General features: G+C 40.5%; 1 pseudogene; it reads left to right on the top strand.

The window, feature by feature from the left end:
* LOC102842096 overlaps positions 1-21,142 on the top strand; it is a 104,791-nt pseudogene that overhangs the window by 77,303 nt on the left and 6,346 nt on the right.

The raw sequence follows: 21,142 nt of genomic DNA, 5'->3' as shown, positions 1-21,142 counted from the left end.
GCTTCATCAGTAAGGATTTTAAGACCTTTTTAAGGAGCTCTAGTAGTGTAGTAGTTACAAATTGGGCTGCTAACCTCAAGGTCGGCAGTTCGAAACTACCAGCTGTTTCGCAGGAGAAAGATGAGGCTTTCTGCTTCTGTAAAGATTTGCAGCCTCGGAAACTCTGTGCAGGTCACTATGAGTCAGAACCAACTCCACGGTATTTAACAACAACAACAACAAAGATTTTTTTAAAGTGTTAAAGAGCAAAGATGTCAGCTTGAAGACTAAGGTGTGCCTAACCCATGCTATGGTATTTTCAATAACCTCATATGCATGTACAAGCTGGACAGTGAATAGGGAAGACCATAGAAGAATTGATGATTTTGAGTTATGGTGTTGGAGTAGAATATTGAAAGTGCTGCCAAGAGAACAAACAGATCTGTGTTGGAAGAAGTGCAGCCAGAGTGCTCCTTGGAGGCCAGGATGGCCAAACTTTGTCTCTCATACTTTGGACACATTGTCTGGAAGGACCAGTTGCTGGAGAAGGATCTCATGTTTGGTAAGGTGGAGGGTTAGAGATAAAGAGGAAGACTCCCCAGCAAGATGGATTGGCAAAGTAGTATCATCAATGGGCTCAAGCGTGGCAACAATTGTGAGGTTGGCCCAGGACCAGGCAGTGTTTCATTCTATTGTGCATAGGAGTGCTATGAGTCGGTACTGACTCGATGGCACATAACAACAACAACAAACTGGATATCTCTAATAGAAGTCCTGGTGTGGCTCTGTGGGTTAATGCACTGGACTGCAAGCTCACCAGCTACTCCTCAGAAACCCCGTACAGAGTCACTATGGGTCAGAACTGACTTGATGTCACTTAACAACAACAATGGCTAAAGATAGGGAAAGCAATATACAACAACAGGGCGGTTGGCAAAAAAGAGAAGTTAGCAGAAGACACAGGGAAGATTTTAAAGAGTTAAAGTGAATACTATAAATACTATTAACTGATAGTACATGGAGGGGATTGTGATTATTGTAATGAAATGAAGAGTATGATTTGTTGAATGTGAAACTGGTGGCCTTGTCTGCAAACCTTCATTCAATTTACAATAAAAAGTGTTTGTTTTTTTAAAGTGAACCAGATTCTTTCAGGTTAAAAGAATGAAACTTCCATACATATTACTGGAAATAATACTGTTTATTTCTATCAAGTTATGCAGTCAGATTTTGGTGAGCAAACTTCCTCATCTTGGGTAACTAAGAATAAGGGGCTTCCAACAGTTCATGGAAAATGCCCATTATCTTTTAATCCCATTTTTGCCACAAACTTTCTAAATCCCCCTCATACTGCTACGAAAATTGAAGAGCTAAAGTCTTCACCAGATAAAAGTAGAGTTTCAACACTAACACACCTTAAATAACATGAGATCTACAAATGCATTAGAGCACAAGGTGGCAAAAATATGAAAATGTCCTAGGCATTACCAAATACCTCGTAAAAATTAACTGCTGGACATTGGTCACCGATAAGGGAAAGAGGAAAAAAAACAGCAATTAAGTTGTGAACTAAGTCCGACCACATTCACAGACTCCTATTAACCTGGATTGAGACCTGGTTAACCAGCAGTATGACGAGACTAGGAGACCCCTGGGCCCAGGGGTAGGAACATGGTCCCAGAGGACTAGAATAGAATGTGAAGCATCCAGCTGATATAAAGTGAGGGGGGATGCACAAGAACACCCACACTTGCAGATAGTACCCATTTGACTTGGCATCAATGGCTGGATGATCAGAACACGACTAGAGAAAGAAAGAAAAGGGGGGGGGGAAGGAGTAACCCACTATAAATGGATGATCTTGACCTATGCTTGTGGATGCAGTATGACACAGGAGTGGACAAATCTGTACAGTGAGGATCATTCCCACCCCCTTAGTATATAGGATTGACAAGGAGGGGGAACTTAGACACTGGCTACCCAAAATGGGGGGACTACAAAGGCAAGAAGTGACTGGCTTACAAGCTTTCAATAGGGAACCTAGCTCCAGAGGATACAGGGAAAGGTAGAACCTCCACTGAATTGTTTCCAACCTGTCTGGATGGGGTTGATAAAAGGTGAGGGGGAAAGGACTCCTGTGGTTCAATAGTGAGTGTTGGAAAGGTAAATGTAAATGTTTGGTAACAAAAGGAGGGGAGAGGCTGATTTTGCAGTACAGGAGTGGAGATCCCTGGAACCATCAAGGGAGAAAAGCGAAGTATGAGACCATGTCTGGAAAGGCAATGACACTAAGAATGGAGGCGGAGGCAGTGAAGTGGACAGAAAGAGTGGCTGGGGACTCTGGACTCAGGGAGGGAGAGGGGTTGTGTGCTGGCGGCTGGGGGGGGGGCAGGAGTGTGGTTGTTTGATAATGCATGCTGGGGATTGTGAGCATTGCAATGAAACAAAGTACGATAGGATGAATGTAAAGATAATGTTCAACCATGTAAACTAACACATAATTCTCAATAAAAACTTAAAAAAAAAAATTCATTGTACCTAAACATCCCAGATTAAAAATGATAGATTTTCTTAAAAAAAAAAGAATTGCTGGGCCTTGGGGCTCAGGACCGTAGCCTCAGGGGACAACATGGTCAACTGACATAACATAATCTACAAAGAAAGTTCTACATCCTTCTTTGGTGAGAAGCAACTGGGGTCTTAAAAGCTCAAGATCGGCCATCTAAGGTGTAACTATTGGTCTTTCCCTGTCTGGAGGAAAGAAAAGATGAATACTGAAGACACCAGAACACAATTAGTCCAGTGGATTCATGGACCAAATGAATATCAGTACTAGATGGTACCCAGTTATCACAACCAACTGCTCTGAAAGGGATCACATTAGAAGATCCTGAATAGAGTGGAAGAAAATATAGAATAGAACTCAAAATTATTTTAAAAGCCCAGGCTTACTGGTCCAATAGAGATTGGTGGAACCCCAGGACTATGGCTCTTGGTCAGCCCTGAATCTGGAACTGAACTCACCTTGTGGCTCAGTTTTCAGCCAAGCAATAGATAGGTATATAGGGGGAACAACAACACTAATGAGGTACACACACCATAGAATGGTCAACCATTTGAGATTTAAAGCACAGCACTGCCTAAGGTCAAAACTCAGAAGAACTGGGAAAGAAAGAGGAGTGGAAATGGGAAATACAGGGAGGCAGTGGAAGATGCTACACTGACGGGGGAGGGGATTGTAAGCACTGAGAGGGAATAAATGCATGACCGCAGTGTGAATGTGAAACTGATGATCTGCTGCTTGGCACACCTTTACTCAATTCACAATAAAAAGTTTAAAATAAATAAAACCAACAAACAAAAAGGCATAATGAGGTAAGCATTCATATCACCACAGCAAAATAGAAATTATTTTTTATAAACTACTCAAGATGACAGACTGAAAATACTTAGTGGAACATCCTCAAAATATTGTCACAATTGTTGCTGTTAAGTGTCGTCAAGCTGATTTTGAGTCAAAATCACTATGAGTCACAGTGACCCTATATAGGATTTCCAATAGAAGTTGGTAGGTTTGAACAGCCAACCTTGCAGCTAGTAAAGTCCAGTGCTTACCCTACAGTATCACACCAGGGCTCACTGTCAAAATAGGCAACTATTAAATTAATCTTGTTATTCACAGACTAGTTTGTCATCAGTGTTAATGCCACTACAGAAATCCCCACACACTTGTGTTAGTTTTAATCAAGATGTTCAGTAAATAATGAAGGAGTTCCAAGATCTTATTTTAAAAAGAGGTAAAATTATCTACACAAGTTTCACCTTTTGTATACTAGAAAACTTTCCACTTTTTCCTCTTCTGTCCACAGACGTCAAAACTGTGAACCTCTCACCAGCAACAAAACTAAATGTTTTGTCAACTAGCAAAATTCCTCTCTACCAACACTTTACCTTCCTTGTTCCCTTTATGTTAACAAAACTTCCCACCTCTGATCAGGTTACCATTGTTTCATAACACACCACACCAAAACTTGATGGCATAAAACAATCATTTTGCTCTTAGATTCTGTGGTTCAAAATTGTGACAGGAAACAGTAGGAATGACTTGTTTCTGTTCCATCACTTGGAAAAATTCAGTGGCTGGGGCTTTAATCAAACCTCAGTTGGAGATGATCAGAGGACCTTTACAGCATCATCATGGGCTTGGGATTTCTCACAGCTTGGCAGCCCCAGCTAATGGTGAATCCCATAGGTATCCGAGTAGAACTGTGCTCCACAGGGTTTTCAGTGGCTGATTTTTCTGAAGTAGATAGGCCTTTCTTTTGAGGCACTTCTGGGTGGTCTAGAACCTCCCATCTTTGTAGTAAGCAGCCAAATGTAATAACCAGGACTCTAAACATCAATGTCCCTGCAGATAGGACAGAAAAACTGTAACACCTTTTATGGCCCAACCTCATTCCTCCCTACTCTATTGGTCAATACGCTGCTGACTGAAAAGTCAGTGGTTTGGACCTACCAGCCATTCCATGGTTGAAAGATGAGGCTCCATTTCTTAATGATTTACAGTCTTGGAAACCCTACAGAGCAGTCCTACTCTGTTCTCTAGAGTTGCTATGAATCGGAATTGTCTCAACAGCATCGGGGGTTTCAGGGTTTGTTGATCAATACAGTTTGATACAGTGCCAGAAGATGAGCCCCTCAGGTTGGAAAGTACTCAAAATACAATTAGAGAAGAGTTGCCTCCTCAAAGTAGAGTTGATATGGATAGAGCAAAGCTTTCAGGGCCTTAATCTGCTGATAGGGCAAGAATCAAAATGAAAAGAAACATCCATTAATAATCAGTATATTAAATAACCAGAATGATATATGAATCTAGGAAAACTGGAAATTGTCAAAAATTAAATGCAAGACTTCATTCAGTAAGATGGTAGACTAGGCAGACGCACTACACAGACCCGCTATAACAAAGATATGAGACCAATAAAACAGACACAGATGAAAATCCTGGAGCCCTGAACTTCAGAGGAAAGGTTAGAGAAGTGGATAGAGTGTTTGCTGGGAGGAGAAGCTGAGCAGGGCTGGCCACATGCGACATAACCACCTTGAGCCTTTGTGAGCAGCTTTGGCAACAGAAGGTGTCCTGACAGAACCAAGTTGCACAGGCAGCTAGAAAGGTGCAATTCCTTCTTTTTCCCAATGCTCCCCTGGTGACCAGATGTGTGACCATTTCCCATCCTCATCTATCCCCAGCACAGCCCCTGCTCTCCAGGAGTTCAGAGCCACATATTTGGGAGCTACACGCGTAGTGGTTACGAATGGGACTGCTAACCTCAAGGTTGGCAGTTTGAAATTACCAGCGATTCCGCGGGGGAAAGATGAGGCATTCTGCTCCTGTAAATATTTGCAGCCTCGGAAACCCTGTGCAGGGTCACTATGAGTCAGAACCGACTCCAGGGTACTTAACAATAACACTAGTGTGAGGCGGGGACTGACTGCACTACTTTGGTGTGCCATTTTGGTGCCTGGAGTCAACTGAGCTCAGCTTAGGGCCTACAGAACCCTCAGAGCCACCAAGCCAACATTTAACCAGTCACTCTGCCCCCAGATACTCTATGGTCCTAACAGACAATGAAACTAGCTCCATTAATGTCCTCTACAAACTACTTCTGGATTGAGTAGCCTAAACATAGATAACACCAAAGCCAACAGGAACTCCATCTAGGGCCAAGAACTCTGCTTGTCACATCCCTCCCACACCCACCTTGTGACTTACAGGAAACCCTCAGAGTCTTCTCCTCTCCAGGTCCAACAGCTGCAATGTTTCTTTCATTTTTGTTTTGGGGTTTGGTTTTACCCTTCTGTTGTTTTACTGTTTTTGTTTGTTTAATCTTTCTCCTACATCTTGTCTTTCATTCTGTGGAATTTTACACTTTTGGCACTGTGGGTTAATGTGCCAGACTGCAAAGTGGTTTGAACTGCAAGGTCAGAGGTTCAAGCTCACCAGTTGCTCCTCGGAAACCCTATACAGGGTTACTATGGGTCGGAGTCAACTCAATAGCACTTAACAACAACAACACCTCCACTTTAGGAGTCCTGGTATGGCACTGTGGATAAATGCACTAAACTGCAAAGTTGGTTTGAACCACAGGGTCAGCAGTTCAAGCTCACCAGCTGCTCCTTGGAAACCCTATACAGGGCTGGAATTGACTCAACAGCACTTAACAACAACAACCTCCACTTTTGTTTTCTTCTGTCTTTCAATTCCCCTCTTCTCTTTTTTCCCCTTTTTGATCTTTCTTTACTGATCTCTAGTCTCTTTCTTTTCATCTTCCCTCCCTCTCCTTGGATTTTCTATGGGCTATTTTAAATTTTATTTCTTCCTTTTGTTTTTTCTTCTATAACTCCACTTTACTATCCTTCTTTTCTCTTTTTAGTTATTATATTCTGGTCCCTACCTGTTTTAATTTTTTTTCCTCCTTTATTATTTTCACTTTTCACTGTAGATTGCTTGCTTGTTTATTCTGTTTTGATTCCTGCTGTGTGTGTGGCTGGAGGTGGGGGGTTCTCTTTCCCACCCAACAGAAGACAGTAACTGTGCCTACATAACCCAGCCATATCTGTATCCTCTGCAGCTTCACTCACTGGGCAAGAGCCAACACCAGCTTCTATGCCACCTTCTCAATGATAAACAGCAGCCAACACAAGCCAAACCCAATATAAACTGAGTTGCATGAACTGTGAGCACAGAACAAAGCACATGCTTCCATTCTCTAACTACACCCAGAGGAGACAGTTGGTGAGACCATAAGAACACATTAACATACAATCATAAATTAAATATCAATATGACAACATCACAAGGTCCAAAAGAATTTTAGCTCACACAAAGAAACAAGAGAGAATGCAAATCCAAAAATGTTTCTGAGGAAGAATGTTGCGGACCGTGTAAGACTGGTCAGAGGTTCGAGGCCCTCTAGGGCCGAGTGTAACAAATGAGGCCACTAGCAGTTAATGGCAAATTGCTTTCATTTTAATATTCAGTTATATATATTAAATTAATACACGGAGCCTTTGAAAATCCACAAATAAATGTGATATTTTCCTAAAGCCGAGACTAAAGGTTGCAAGGTTAAACCTTTCTCCAAAGGATTAACTAAAAATATCTTAGCTACTTCTCGGTTCTTTGTTCTATAGACAAAGAACCCATCCTCCCTAATCCCTTTTCTAGATGCAGCCCATTCACCTGGGTGTCTCCTGCAGAACTCACCTTCCCCCAACTGTGCTCAGGGGCTATAGATATGTTAATTGGGCCTGAGAAACCAAGTTGCTGGCCTGGGATTCAAACCAGCGAAGTATGATGTAAAATTACCTGAATGTCTGGAAAAGTACTGATGTTAGCTGTACCTTGCCTTGGTCCCTCCCAGTTTGGTGTGAAGCTCCTCCCCTGAATAAAGCAGAGGCCCGAGCCTCCCCAGGTGTGCATTACTGGTTGGAAGGCTTGGAGTAAAGATTGCAGTGCATTACTGGTTGGAAGGCATGCAGTAAAGATTGCAGGGCAGTGAGTTGCTGCCTGCAGAGGCCACGATGCCTGTACTCCCAAGCCTGCCCACCAGTGATGCATCCACCCTGGCTTTGGGGTGCCTCATTGTCTCCCTTCTTCTGTTTGTCTGTGTATTCTTTCGCTATCCCTATCGCCGCTGGATCTCCCCTCCTCGTGAACCAAACACTCGTGAACAACACAACTATGTCGAGGGCAGACCCCGACAGAAGAACAGGCAATAGAACTAACTGAAAAAAGAATTCAAAAGAATGATATTTAGGTACCTACACAGGATTGACAGAAACATTGAGGAAAGTCAGAACATGGAAAAAACTTTAGAAGAATTCAGGAAAATGCTACAAGAAAAAACAAACAAAATAAACACAAATTCTGAAACAATACAAAACCTGCAATTAGAAATCCAGAAAATTAAAACTAAGATTTCAGAAACAGACAATACATTGAAAGGGTAAAGGAGTAGATTCAAAGCAAGGAAAGCCCAAATAGTATGCTTGAAGATAAATCTCTCAATACTTGACTCCTGGTGTGGCACTGTAGGCTCAGCATTGGATTGTGAACCAAAAGGCCAGCAGTTCAAACCCACCAGCTGCTCCTTGGAAACCCTGTACAAGGTCGCAGTGAGTTGGAACTGACTCAATAGCACTTCACAACAACAACACATTAGCATTCTAGAAGAGCAATCAGAAAAATAATTAAAAACATGAAGAAAGCCTACGAGTTACATGGGACAACATGAAGAGAAATAACTTAAGAGTGATGAGAATTTCAGAACAAGAAGACAATAAAAAGTACAAAGAAAACTATCAGAGTTGTTGGAAGAAAATTTCCCTAACATCATGAAAAATGAGAAGAAAAAACAAGAAGCTAAACAAACTCCAAACAGGATAGATCCCCCCAAAAAATCACCAAGACATATCATAATCAAACTTTCCAAAATCAAAGACAAGGAAAGAATCCTCAGAGAAGCTCAGGAAAAACTTAAAGTTACTTACAAAGAAGCACCAATAAGACTAAGCTTTGATTTCTCAGCAGAAACAATGGCATATAAAAAACTCTGAAAGAACAAAATTGCTAATCAAGAATCATATGCTCAACAAAGCTGGCCCTCAAATACAGTAGTGAAATTAGGGCATTTCCTGATAAACAGAAATGAAAAAAATTTGTAATAACAAGACTAACCTTACAAAAAATACTAAAGGGTGTTCTTTGGACTGAGAAGTAACAACAGCAGACAAAAAGCTGAGATTAACAGACATGACAACACCACCCAGAATTCAATCCAGCTATAGAAGTATTTAAAGTAAAACAAACCTACAAGACCAAACATAGGGAACCAGAGATATCAATTTAAAATGAAGTCAACTACAAAGCAAAAAGCGGGAATAGTGTCGATACAGAACTTCTAAACTACGAGGAAGTCAAGTAGATTTCAAGATACAACAGACTGTTTGTTTTAAATGGAGAAAAATATAATAAATTACAGGGAAACATCAAAGAAAATACATCTTCACATAAAAAATTTAAAAAGAAGAAAATCAGAAAGATTTAGTAGACATTAACACAGAGAAATAAGGAAAATGAAAAGAAAAACCCACAAACAAAATGAACTCAATGCAGAAAAATTATGTGAAACAAAGAAACGAGCTGCATCACACATACACAAAAAAACACAGAGCAAAATGACAGCAATCAATTCATACCTACTGATTATTATTGTTAATTGCCCTTGAGTGGGTTCCAACTCATAATGACCCTGATACAGTTTCCAAGGAGCAGCTGGTGATTTTGAATGACTGGCCATGCTGTTCAGACTGACTTTGAGGTCAAGTGCTTATCCTAAGGTACTCCAGAGACAAAGTATAGAAGAATGGGTAAGAGAACAGGATCCTTCAATATTCTGTTTACAAGAGATACATTTTACACACAAAGTCAGAAATAGACTAAAAAAATCAAAGGATGAAAAAAATGTATCAATATAAGGACAATCAAAAACAAGCAAGAATGACAATTTTAAGCCCTGATAAAATAGACTTTATTTTATTGTAAACTTAAAAGCAGGCATAAAGAAATAGAGGACATTATCTCATGATTAAACTGCCAATTGAACAAGAGGACATAACTATAATAAAAACCTATGCTCCCAATTAAAGAGTCTCAAAATACATAAATCAAACTCTAATATAATTGAAGAAAGAGACAACTTTAAAATAATAGTAGGAAATTTTAATACAGTACTTCTGATGAAGGACAGAACAACTAGAAAGAAGCTCAACAAAGGCACAGAAGAACTAAACAAGACAATCAACCAACTTGACCTCATAGACATATATACAGAACACTCAGCCCAACAATAGCACAATTCTAGAGCATATGGAACATTCTCCGAAATAGACCATATGTTAGGACACAAAGCAAACCTCAGTGCATTTAAAACATAAAAATGCTACAAAGCAGCCTTTCAGATAATCATGCTATAAAATTAGAAATCAACAATAGGAAGATCAAGGGGAAAAAATCAAATACGTAGAAATCGAGTAACACCCTGCTTAAAAGTTACTGAGTAATAAAACAAATAAAAAAATGGAAAAAAAAATAGTCCTTGAGTCAAATGAGAATGAAAACCCAACTTACCAGAACCTTTGGGACACAGCAAAAGCAATGCTCAAAAGGTAATTTATAGTAATAAACACACATATCCAAAAAGAAGAAAGAACCAAAATCACCACCTTAACTACACAGCTCCAAAATTTAGAAAAAGGGCAGCAAAATAAGCCTACTGCCACCAAAAATAAAGAAATAAAAGTTAGAGCAGAAATAAATGAAATAGAAAAACAATAGACTCAACAGACAATAAGTTGGTTCTTTGAAAGCATTAATAAAATTGACAAACCATTGGCAAATCTAACAAAAGAGAATGAAAAGATACATATAACATAAATAAGAAATGATATGAGTGACGTCATGACAGTACCAATGGAAATAAAAAGGATAATAACAGATTATGAAGAATTGTACTCCAACACATTTGAAAACCTAGAAGAAATGGACAACTTTCTAGAAACTCACTGCCTACCTAAACTAACACAGGCTGAAGTAGTAAACTTGAACAGACCTATAACAAGAGAGGAAATGATCAAGTCATTTAAAAAAAAACAAAAAAAAAACCAGCTAAAAAAAGTCCAGGCCCAGATGGCTTTAATGAAGAATTCTACCAAACATTCAGAGAAGAGCTGACACCGATGCTACTCAAACTATTCCATAGTACAGAAAAAAGGGTGGAAAACTCCCAAATTAATTTTATGAAGCAAGCATAATAACTCTGATAACAAAACCAGGCAAAGACATCACTAAGAAAGAAAATTAGAATTAATTTTAGAAACTCTTTCAAAACTAGAATTGGAAAGAAAACTCAACCAATATCCCTTATGAACAAAGATGTAAAAATGCTCAACAAAATCCTTAGCAAATAGAATCCAACAACATATCCAAAATAATACATCAGGACCAAAGTGAGATTCATACCAGGTATGCAGGGATGATTCAATATTAGAAAAACAATCAATATAATCCACTACATACATAAAACAAAGGGGAAAAATCACATGATCGTATCAATTGATGCAAAAAAGACATTTGACAACATCCAACACTCATTCCTGATTTAAAAAAAATACTCAACAAAACAGAAATAGATGGGAAATTCCTCAACATACAAAACCAACAGCCAACATGACTCTCAATAGTGAGAAACTGAAGCCACTCCCCTTGCAAACAGAAACCAGACAAGGATGCTTTTTATCACCACTCCTATTCAATACTGTGTTGTAAGTCATAACCAGAGCTACAAGGCAAGAAAGGAAAATTAAAGGCATCCAAATTGGCGGAGAAGAAATAAAACTCTATTTGCAGATGATAATATTCTGTTGTTGTTGTTGTTATGTGCCGTGGAGTCGGTCCCGACTCATAGCGACCCTGTACAGGGTTTCCGAGGCTGTAAATCTTTATGGGAGCAGAAAGCCTCATCTTTCTCCCGCGGGACAGCTGGTAGTTTCGAACTGCTGACCTTGCGGTTCACAGTCCAATTCGTAACCACTACGCTACCAGAGCTCCTTGCATATAGAAAATTCCAAAGATTCCACAAGAAAATAATTGGAACTTATTTTTTGATTCAGCAAAGTTGCAGGGTACAAGATCAGCACACAAAATTAGTCAGATTCCTTTACACTAATGTTGTTGTTGTTAAGTACCGTCAAGTCAGTTTTGACCCTGTATAGGGTTTCCAAGGAGCGGTTGATGAGCTTGAACTGCCAACCTTGCAATTCAAACCAAGTTTGTAGTCTAGCGCATTAACCCACAGCGCCACACCAGAACTCACTAATAAAGCTCTGAAAATAAAATGAGGAAAACAGTACCATTTACAATAGCCACACAAAAGGTGAAATGTTGTTTAGTTCCGACCCACAGCAACCCTGTACAGACTTCCTGAGGAGGAGCTGTTGAGCTTGAACCGTTGACCTTGCGGTTGAAACCAACTTTGCAGTCCAGCGCATTGAATAAATCTAACCAGAGAAACAAAAGACCTATGCAAACAAAACTGCAGAACATTACTACAAGAAACCAAAAAAAAATCTGCAGAAATGGATAGGAAGACTTAATTAACATTGGGAAAATGTCAAATTGTGAAAAACCGTGAAAATGTATACATATAATGCTATTCCAATCCAGATTCCAGTATCATTCTTTAACGAGATGGAAAAACTAATCACTAACTTTATGTGGAAAGGAAAGAGACCCTGGATAAGCAAAGCATTATTATAAAAGAAAAACAAAGTAGGAGGCCTCTCACTTCCTGATCTCAAAACCTACTACACAGCCACAGTAGTCAAAACAGCCTGGTACTGGTACAATGAAAGACACATAGATCAGTGGAACAAAATTGAGAACCCAGAAGTAAATCCATCTACCTATGGTCAGTTGATCTTCAACAAAAGGCTAAAATACATTAAATGAGAAAGAAACACTCTCTTCAACAAGTGGTTCTGGCAAAGTTGGAAATGCATTTGCAGATATTGAAGCAAGACCCATCTCTCACACCATATAAAAAATGAACTCAAAATGGATTAAAGACATAAATGTTAAAACCTAGAACTATAGAGATCACCATTGAAAATATAGGTCAAACTTACGAGCTCCGATACATGGCATAAGGAAAACTAGATAAGAATTGGTGAATTTTAATTATGATGTTGGCTAAGATTATTGAAAGTACCATGAATTACCAGAAGAACAAACAAATCTGTCTTGGAAGAAATACAGCCAGAATGCTCCTTAGAAGTGAGGCTGGCATGACTTTGTCCTTTCATACTTTGGACATGTAATCAGAAGGAACCAGTCCCTGGAGAAGGACATCATGCTTGGTCAGTGAAAAAGAGGTAGACCTTCAATGATATGAATTGACACAGTGGCTGCAATAATGGATTCAAATACACAATTGTAAGGATGGCGCACACCAGACAGTACTTCATTCTGTTGTGTACAAGGTTGCAATATGAGTTGGAAGTGACTGGAAGGCACCTAACAACAAAACAGTTAAAGCCTACCCAGATAAATTCAAAGTAGAGGGGCTATTACTCTACTTCACAGTGGAAAGATGGTAACATGGCACTGTAGAAGAGAGGATGGGGTGAGAGATACTGTCATTGCCATCTTTGAAAAATATAATCAATCACATTCTCCCTACTTATCTAGTTTAAGTATACCCTGAAATGATCTTTTTTTTTCAAATGAAATAATAACCCAGGGGACTATTTTATACGAGGCTCCCGAATTCTGTTGTTGTTAAGTGTTATCAAGTCAGTTAGACTCACAGTGACCCTGTACAGGGTTTCTGAGGAGCTACTGGTATGTTGGAACTGCTGCGGTTCAAATCAACTTTGTGGTCCTGTGCTTATTCTACAGCATTATACCAGGATTCCTGAGTTCTGTTGGGAGTCCTGGTGTGGTGCTGGGGGCTAGAGGGACTCAAATACACCCATCCACAGCCAACCTCAAACCTGTCTTGTTTATCATATCAGACCATTATCTACCATAGTATGAGCCCTGGCAGAGAGGGAGTTTGGTCTCCTACAGTTGCTGGACCTCGAATTGAGGTCTGAAGATAAAAGCAGTCCTTTGAGATGGAACTGACTTTATGGCAGTTGCGGGGAGCTGGCATGTTATTATCAACTATACCTTGATGTGGCTAGGAACTACCTGTCCCTCACAGTTAGGCCTTGGGATTCTCCTGATTAATATAATCTCATAGAACACCAGCATCAGAAAAGGCTACTCTGTATCAAAACAGAAATCAAGACCACTAAAAAGAAATAAACATGAACTTTGGCCAAACCACAAAAATGACCAAACATCATCCTATTTTGGCTAATATGAATGACGGGCACTTATTTATGCATTAGCCTATTCCAGTTTATTGCCCTTCTAGATGAAACTCATTAAGATATCCATCATAGAGTGACTCCATTTCTTGATAAAATCCCAATCTGGAGCAAAGTTTGCGCCCTGAAATCCTCCCCCAAATCACATGACACAAGAACAAATTCTGTAAGAAGTTCTTCCTAACCCCTTTTACTGAGATGTCCCAGAGTTTCTTCTTGGTGTGCATTCTCCCTTGATGCAATGTGTAATGAATCCAATGTGTTCAACCACAGGTGGGTTCCTGCTGTTCTTTGGCTAGAGATTCCACTAAAAATCCTGATATCAGAGAACAAATTTCTGGCCAAGATCATTTTTTATTCCCAGAACCCCAGATTTCAATCAGACTTTGAATTTGGAAGGTAATTATTTTAATTCCTCAGACTTCAAACCCAACGGAGAAATATGAGGCTTTGTGGTCCTGTAAAGATTTACAGCCTTGGAAACCCTATATAGGGTTGCTATGAGTCGAAACTGACTCCATGGCACATAACCACCACCAACCATAGTAAAAATATAATATCAAATTAAGTAGGTCCTCCAAATCACCCAATGAAGTAAAGATTATCCAAATAGCAATGACAACAGTGCCTTGTCTCCAACACACAGTACGGGCAACGGGGCTTCTGGCATAACAGTGCCAAAGCATCCCCTAAGGGAAAACATTCGAGACACAGGATAACTGGATGATCAATTGCAAATATCAGTTTCCAGAACTTTTCTGCCTCCTCCTTTTGCCAGGGAGTTCTTTATTTTCCCTCAATCTTATTCTGCAAAGATAAAATGTGACATTATGATAACAACCCTTTTTCCTCTCCCCTGGTTCCTGGAGGCCTGGTGGCACAGTGGTTACGTGCTCACCTTCTAACCAAGAGGTCAGTGGTCAGTAGAAGAAAGATGTGGCAGTCTGCTTCCATAAAGATGTATAACCTTGGGAACCCTATGGGGCAGTTCTACTTTGTCTTATAGAATTGCTATGAGTTGGAATCAACACTACAGCAAAAAGATTCTACACTTTTCACCGACTTCATGCAAGGACTCTCACTCTCAGAAATCCTGTCCCTAATAAAACACAGACCTCTGCAGCTTCTTGATTAAGTGCCAGACCAGAAAGCCCAAACCACCTTAGGTTAGACATACATACATTATAACCCTTTCATGACTCAGTTATTTTATGTTTGTTAGATTTGGTTGATACCCGTTTTTTCAGTAAAGGAATGCATGCTGAGTAACTGAAATAAACACTGAGTTTTTGAGTCATGTTAAACTCTTAGGTAAGATGGATTTTGATAAATATTATGTGAGAGATATATGAACCCCTGGACTGTGGGGGTATGTTAGGTGGGATGAGACATGAAAAAAATAGTTTGTTCTTAGATTTTTTTTTTTTTTTAATTGTGTGAAACTTTTGGAAGTATGGGGAAACACATAAAGGCACCGGGCCACAGCTACACATGATTTTTGTTCCAGTCTTCTTTTTAATGCTGCATTATCCTTCTAAATCACTGTCAGAGCCATGTTGTTGTTGTTGTTAAGTGCCATCTGATTCTGACTCATAGTGACCCTGTTATAGGCCTTCCAAGGAACGACTAGCGAGTTTGAACCACCAAACTTATGGTTCAAACAGACGTCGTAGTCCTGTGCTTTATCCTACAGTGCCACACCAAGAGTCCTATGCCATTTTCATTTGGCACCCAGCTTACTCCCAGCTGGTTCTTCACAAGAAAGGAGGGCCTTCCAGTTCTTTTATTTCCCAGCCTACAGTAAACTGCCTAAATAGAGTAAACTTGAAGGAAAGCTAGTCACATCTGCCCCCTTGTGGCAAGGTGCTGTAAACAAAAATTAGCATAGCTTGCATTCAAAAACTACCTCTAGGGAAAGGAAGGCTGGCAAACAAAGAGGGCACAAGTGATTCATGTAAAGATATGGTATTGGAGCACTGCGGCTGAAAATAAATTATTCACTGAAAATTACATCATCACCAAAACTATAACTTTCAAATGAGACACAGGCAACCATACACATACTTACACCAAACAAAAGTTTTACACATTCTTAACAATGGAAAGTGCCCTCTCATTCAATAAACACTGATTTGGTGCCACTAAACGTTTCTTCTGTTATAAAATTATGAAACATATCCCTGCCAGATGCCATACTATAAGGGGAACATCAACATCCAAGTCCCAAGAGAGGCAAAAAATATAAGTGCATCATACATGTCCCATTGCTCTCAAAAGGACTAATTTAAAGTTGCTCCAGGAACCAGCTGTAACTTGCAGAAAATTTGGGTTGAAAACAATTCCATCCAAATTTGAATTTTGGCATAATTATGTGTTTGTTGCTCTGATACACATGGACCAAAATTCTCTTTAGCATTCACCATTCTCCTCTCTGGGTCTCTGAGCTATTGAGTGTTCCTGCAACAATATTAAATTATTTCTACTTAGAAATCGGGCTGCGAACCTTAAGGTCAGCGGTTCGAAACTACCAGCTGCTCCGCGGGAGAAATATGAGGCTTTCTACTCCCGTAAGGATTTACACCCTCGGAAACCCTGTACAGGGTCGCTATGGGTCGGAACTGACTCGACGGCACTTAACAACAACAACAACAAACTTAGAAATCATTTAGGAAACAGTGCTGCATAGTCAAACCAATGTAGGTTTGTTTTATTTCCTTTTATGCCCTCATATTTTATAGTTAATTATATATAATCCACACCTGTAATATGAGGTGTGGATTAGGTAGAGATGAGAACTGGAGGGAGAGGGATCAATGTGCAAGTAAAAGTGACAGGCTCACCAACCATGTGCACAAGTTGAATAATTTTCAAGTCATGTGTGAGTATCTTACTGAATCCCTTGGAATGTAGGTGTGATTAGATCCTTTAGATTTCTGCAACAGCATCATGCTGGTTTGTTCAGACTTTTTTGTTGTTTTAAGTGTCTATGTGTTTGGATTTGGGGTTTCATTTGTCTTGTTTGGAATTGGCCTGGGGAGATTTGGCATGCAGCATTAACATTTCTGAAAATGTACCCTAGCCTTTTTCAAGATCCGAACAGGGGCTGAGGGTGCGTAGAACTTTGGGCAGTCACCCTCTAGTAGACTGTTTAGAGCCAATCCTTAAAGGAAGGCTCTGTGAGAAGCACTGGCACAATAGGATTTTTTGTTCCCTCTCTGAGCTCTAGTGTGAATAAACTGATTGCTTCTTCTTTATGCAGGGTTGGGGGGAAAAAAACCCATCAAGCATACCTTCTCAATTCTGCCTCTTAATATTGATTTTTCTATTTCAGGTTGTCATAACTGCTTATCTATTTTCTAAAACTTCAAACGTAATTTTTAGGAACACTGCCATTCTTTCGCGTGGGCACAATAGAAAAATAAGTGGTGATGTAAATTCCACTGTAAATAACCTATCCTGTTCCTGTAGAGTCAAATTCCAACTCATAGCAACCCTATAAGGCAGATGACACTTAACATGCAACCCCGAGACTATGGTCCTTGGTCACCCTTCTGGTCTGGAACTGAACTCATCCCTGTGGCCTAATATTTAGCCAAGCATCCTGACTTTTTCAAGCTCCTGAATTGGGGGGGGGTGAGGGGCAAACAGCACTAGTGAAGTAAGCACACCATAGAATGATCAACCATTCAAGATCAAAAGGACACATTTGCCTAGGGATAGAGTTCTGAGGTGTTGGGAAAGGAGGAACAGAAGTGGGGTACACAGGAAGGAAGTAGGATGGGTGATATCACATTGAAGGGCTTGATGAAATGAAGTATATAATTTGTTGAATGTAACACTGATGATCACTCACTTTATAATAAAAAGTTTTTAAAAAAAAGAAAGGAGTAGATTGCCAGGTCTTTCTTCCAAGTGCCTCTATGTGAACTTGAACCGATAAGTTTTCAGTTAGTAGTCAAGCACATTAATTGTTTGCACCACCAGGGACTTCATTCCATATCCACTGAAACTTAGTTCAGACATGCCTGGCCTTTAGAAGTATGCCTAGTCTTCCCTACAGATGTTCTTTCAGGATTCGGTTTGAACTGCAAGAATGGGGGTTGAAACTCACCAGTCACTCCCTAGAAACCCTATACAGAGTTGCTATAAGTCGGATCCAACTTGGTGGCACTTAACAGCAACACTGTTAGTTCCAGGACCACTAGCATCTGCATCTCCCAGTAACTTGTTAGAAATGTAAGTTCCAGGACCCAACCCAGACCAATTGAATCATCAATTCTGCAGGTTGGACCTAGCAATCTATTTCAGGTTGTCATAACTACTTATCTATTTTTTAAAACTTCAAACATAATTTTTAGGAACACTGCCATTCTTTCGCGTGGACACAATAGAAACAAGTTTAACAAGTCTTCTAGTTGAGTCTGATGCACACTAAAGTCTTAGAATCACTGACTTAGATTTTCTGGCACACTGGTGTTTCTCTGGTAAACTAGTGATCACAGCAGCAAGTTTGACGATTCACGGGTTTTTAAAAATTGCTTTGGATTTCTGGTGGGTGCACAATTACTGTTGTGAAATGAATTTGCTGGCAAACCAAAGGGCTGCACTAAAAACGTACAAATGCTTAGACCAGAGTCTGCAAGTCCTGGACTACAGCATTACCCAGAGTTTGATGCTTTATCTGCAAGGAGAGGAGAGGCCTTGCTCACAGAGGTTCTGGAAGTGACAGTGCAAAAGTTCTCATTAAAAATAAACTACTCAGTTCTCAAGGTAGGTGCACTTAACCTTAACAGGAGGGAATATATTTGGGAGAAAACTATACATAGTTTTTGCCTTTATTTTATATTGAAAATATGTATCTCATCAAAGAATTGTCTCATGCCCCACCCCCAGGTGAGTTTGGTAATCATTTACCCTAGTAGGTAATCATTTCCATCTCATTTTAGAGGCATCAAAATTTTTGTGGAAAAATTCCATTATCTTTTCATTCTAATTTTCCACAAACTTTTTGAAGCTCCCTCATGTTGTAATTGTTGTTGTTGTTGTTGTTGCGTGCCTGCCGTTGAGTCAGTTCCTACTCATAGCGACCCTGTGTAGGGTTTCCAGGAGTGGCTGGTGAGCTTGAACTGCCGACCTTGCAGTTCAAACTGACCTTGCGGTCCAGCAAATTAACCGGAAGCGCCACACCAGGACTCCCCATCTCTAGATCCAGATGCACGTGGTCAAACTAGTGTCATTTCCCATCGCCCTTGGAAACGACAACAGTTTTCCCTGCCCCCCCTCCCCCTTCTCATGTTTGTCACAATTTCCTTTGAGCCAGCTGTCAAGAGTAGAACTGAGCTCCACAGAGGGGTTTCAGTGGCTAAATTTTCGGACATAGATTACCAGGCTGTTTTCTGAGGCTCCTCTGGGTGGACTCAAACCTGCAGTCTTTTGGTTAGCAGCCAAGGTGTTGGTGTTCACGTGTATGCACCACCCACCCAGGAAATTCAGATAGCAACTGACAACGTGACAATATCTAGAATGAAGTTGACTAATTTCTTTCCTCATTCAGAGCCTCTTGCAGTACTCTGCTTAGGGCAAGTACTTGGTCATTTGTTAGGAAATCAACTCATTCAAATTAGAATCTGAAATCAAGGGCCTGCCACTGCTGGTGGGCGGCCAACAACACGTTTTCGACCTGCTGATTTTACTCTCCACTCATCTGTCAACGCCTCTCCCTTAGCGCCATCCTGACTCTGACACCAAATAACTGAAAGATTCACACATCTCAACGTCAACACAGACGCACAACAGAGTGGCAAAGCGCCTTAATCCTACACCGACGCCATCAATCGTCGCCGCTGGTCCGTCAGTCTCTTGATTCCCCCATCTCTTCTCACCCTCTCACTTCCGCTCCCCTGCCCTCGGGCGGCGGGAGACAGGACGTGTGTACGTGTGGCTCCTTCGCTTTCGGCCCATAGAAAGTGGTACAAACCTCCGCCTTGTCCACTCCGGGCGGTGGCCGTGGCCCCTGCCCTACAACCTCTGAGAGCAGTGACAATGGTGACAGACACGACCGCCCGTCACCCTTACCTAGGGGCGGCCATGATAGAGAACACTGGATATTTCCCAGAAGTCCACTGGGTGAAGCACTTGGGAGCTCCCACAATCCCCTTCGCCTCAGCTCACCCTACCCACAAGCCTAGCATTCGTGTTCATAGGTACTTGGACGCATTCCAACACACAGACAGCTTGGGTGTGAGTTCCAGGTAGTTATTTCCCCCAAATGCTCATGGTCAAATTAGTGTCTGTCTCTCAGCACCCTTGGAAACTACAAGGTTTCCCTCCCCTCCCCCTCCCTCCCTTCCTCCTCCCACCTCATATTTGTCTCAATCTCCTGAGTATTTTTAGAGAAAAGAGATGACCCTAGGACCAAAAGATAACATATAACATAGCACTTTATGCTCAAGTAGGCTTTCAGCATAAGGACAAAATATTTAGTGGACTAACAACTACAACAACAAAAAAGGGTATCGGTTTTGTCTTATAAAAGCAAAAAATATATAAATAAATAAAACACCAAACCTGTCTTCTTAATATATTGGGCATTTCCACAATTTGCTTGCAAACTTATCAGTAATTTTTAAATGTTGGTGTTTCCGAGGAGCGGCTGATGAGCTTGAACCACCGACCTTGCAGTTCAAACCAACTTTGCAGCCCAGCACATTAGCCCACAGCACCACACCAGTACATAATGATTCTGGGTCAATCCAAACCCTCAATTTGCAGTTTCTGACCTGTTCACATTGAACCTAGGTCTGTTGTCTTCTCGATCTCCTTTTGGTTCTTGTCTCCCTCTTGAACTGCATATGCTGGCTTTGAATCACCACTCACCACTGTCTAACCAAGGAATCCTGAGTGTCTTACTTTTCTAGTGCTGGTTTAACAAAAATATCACAATTGGGTGGCTTTTTTCAAAAACCTTAATTGCTTATTTTGTTGTTGAAGTGCCATTGAGTCGGTTGTGACTCATAGTGACCTTGTATAGGGTTTCCAAGGAGCAGCTGGTGAGCTTGAACCGCCGACCTTGTGGTTCAAACTGACCATGTAGTCCAGCACATTAACCCACAGTGCCACACCAACACATAATTGTTGATTGTTGTTAAGTGCCTTCGAGTCGGTTCCG

The sequence above is a fragment of the Chrysochloris asiatica genome, unplaced genomic scaffold, assembly GCF_000296735.1.
Source record: "Chrysochloris asiatica unplaced genomic scaffold, ChrAsi1.0 scaffold00389, whole genome shotgun sequence".
Classification (NCBI taxonomy): Eukaryota; Metazoa; Chordata; class Mammalia; order Afrosoricida; family Chrysochloridae; genus Chrysochloris; species Chrysochloris asiatica.
The sequence above is the reverse complement of the archived record's forward strand: the minus strand, read 5'-3'. Positions and strand labels throughout refer to the sequence as shown.